The sequence below is a fragment of the Micropterus dolomieu genome, linkage group LG07 (assembly GCF_021292245.1).
Source record: "Micropterus dolomieu isolate WLL.071019.BEF.003 ecotype Adirondacks linkage group LG07, ASM2129224v1, whole genome shotgun sequence".
Taxonomy (NCBI): domain Eukaryota; kingdom Metazoa; phylum Chordata; class Actinopteri; order Centrarchiformes; family Centrarchidae; genus Micropterus; species Micropterus dolomieu.
In genome coordinates, this window is record NC_060156.1 from 30,460,684 (window position 1) to 30,463,421 (window position 2,738).

Sequence of the window (2,738 nt, forward strand, 5' to 3'; positions counted from 1 at the left end):
CTCCAAAACGCCTGTCTGCTCAGAACAAGAGGGGGATTGTTCTCTAGACAGTGAGACTCAAGGATGGTGAAATCAGGAAGGAAGAAGGTTAGGTCGCAAACACAGCCACAGCTGTTGTGTGAAGTGTAATTGTAGCAAAATGGCTACATATAATAATAATATATATATATATATTATTATTATTATTATTATTAAGACCAAGGCTCACTTTAACAATCTTACAATACCCTGAAGGTGAGATTGTTTTATCAGCTACTCAGTTCATGACTTTGATTGATAAAGCAGACATACATGTCAAATCTTAAGTGTATAGTAAGTATAATATATGGTGTATAGTCCTATTATTATTATTATTATTGTATAATTCTAGAAGTAGTAGTTCTAACTTCCCTTACGAAGTACGATACGAGGCTGTTAACGTAGTGATAGTGTATTATGTTTTCATGGTCATGTGTCTTTGCTCTGGAAAAGAACTGTTGAAACCCACGATCAATGACTGGTTGACATGCACAGTCGAATAAAGCATCGGGTTGACTTTCCCTTTAACTTCAGACTCAAACTACAAATTGAACTGTCGAGAAGAAAGAGGACAATATATTTGAAGGATGAAATCTAGTGGCATTTCCCTTAAACCTAGACTCTCCTGACCCCAGAGTGCAGGTCAGATGGAAAGCGAGAGTACAACTCCCCCCAAAAGCACCCCGTGAGGGAAATGATGAACAGGAGGCTGCACAAAGCCAGCACTCAGCTTTAATTGGACGGAAGGTGGCTGTACACTCATACCATAAATAACTGGACCCAGGGAACGTGTATGTGTGTGTTGAGGGTGAGTCGGGTTGGGGCGAGGAGGGTTAACCATCATGCAGCCGTGCATTGAGCTTAAGCACCAATGAAGCTGAGAGAGGCTGTCAGGGACCGGGTATAAATATCCTGCGGGCTAACTGATTTGTCTACGGTCGTAAACACGACATAAAGAGCTAATATACAGGTCAGCACCAGTGTGATTTACACCCCCAGGAGGCTAAAAACCTCATCAAAGAATTCTCTCCCTTCTCTTGACTTATATGCAACTTTTCCCTGCAAAGTGAAGTTTTTGTTGAACATGATCCCACTCGATTTATTTAATCAAATGATTGATTCCTGCCATGAAATCACAACATTCTACATTCTTTAATGTCAACAGAGGATGGCTGATATTTAAAAGGTGGTAAATTACCACTTGTAAGGTTATGATGATAAACTTAAAAGATTCAGACAATCCAAGATTAAAATTTACAAGATACAAAATCTTCCAATTTGTTTGTAGGCTGGGTATCAATCAATCAAAATCAGACTCAGAGAGCAGTGCATCAGTTGTAAGTGTAGCGCTTCTCTGTTCAACACAGAAACACAAAGAGAGAGGAGAGGGGCCGGAGGAAGTGAAGAGACACTCTCATAGGACAGCCCACTGATGAAAACCTCCAAGATAGCCTCTTCAAGAGACGTTCTGAATAACAAAATAACTTGTAACCTGGATGTCTAATTTGCAACTTTAAAATATTGGCATTTTGATTTCCAGTCTGTTGTGTTTGTTGTCTTGTTATCATGGGGTTTTCAACATGTTCCACTTCAGTTTTCTGATGGGCACTAGAAGCAGCAGCTTGTATATGAAAGGACTGCTAAAAATGCTACCAAGATATATGAAGGTAGCAAAAGGAAATCTTCTTTGTGAGTGATTCTGTGTGTCTGAGTGTGTGTGTGTGTGTGTGTATGTTAAACCTGTCCAGCAAAGACAAATAGGAGACAAGAAGTCAGCATGTACAAGAGTTCAATGCATCTCTTTTTCTCAAATATTAAATAAATAGCTAATTCAGGTCTTAAATTCCTTACATCATGGAACAGAGCTTTCATAGCAAATGATTCACTCTGTCTCTTAGAACTTACATTTCAGTGCAACTAATATGCAACAGCAAATAAGCTTGAGAAAGTATTTTTGGTCTGGGCAACTACGTTAGGACCAGTGTTTTGGTTGCATTGATGGTGGAGTATGATGAAACGCAGCTGATGCAAACTGGACTTCCATACTCTACCTGTACAGGTACAGTGCTCCATTATGAGATATCTTAGAAATGTTTGCACTTAAGGAATCCTGACCTTGATGTGATAGGGAAGGCAACAGGGGTTTAGCACTAGGACCCAGGTAAAGGGGCAGAGTCTATAAATAGGGAAGGGAAGATCACCTGGTCCTTTCTTTCTGCAGTCACACACCTGAGGGAGCAGCTGAGGCCAGCCTTTGTTTGGTTCTTGATTGGGTAGGCTCTATTTTTAAATAGGTTTTACTTTTAAAAATGTGTAAAAATCTAAGGCTAATAATGCATTTCTAGAACTAGATCTTAGAATAATTTGTAGTTTATTTTATTAAAGAGAAGTTGAAGAATTGTTAAAAAACCTGTTATTTTTTAGACTTCGTGGTGGTGAGGGTCCAAAGCTTGGAGTGATTGTCCAAACACATCAGCTAAAGCACAGGTATGTGTAAGATGGTTTTAAACAAGATTTTAGCCTTTTTTTATATGAATGTAACAGGAATATTTGAAAATATAGATCCCAGTCACCTGCATGCCTTCAACGGCGGGAGGGGAATGTGTTTCTAAGTCAAACAAGGTATGATAATTGTTACATTTGCTTATGTTTCATGAAATGTTTCTTTTAAAGTGTTTTTGTATCTTACTATGTTTTTGTTTGTCTTGTTTCAAATAGAA

At 38.6% G+C, this 2,738-nt stretch overlaps 1 long non-coding RNA gene across 1 annotated transcript; it reads left to right on the forward strand.

The window, feature by feature from the left end:
- The first annotated feature begins 2,149 nt into the window (after positions 1-2,149).
- Positions 2,150-2,732, forward strand: LOC123973957. Its single transcript, XR_006825739.1, has 3 exons — positions 2,150-2,291; positions 2,443-2,505; positions 2,581-2,732. It is a non-coding gene; the product is annotated as an uncharacterized LOC123973957 (long non-coding RNA).
- The last annotated feature ends 6 nt before the right edge of the window (positions 2,733-2,738 follow it).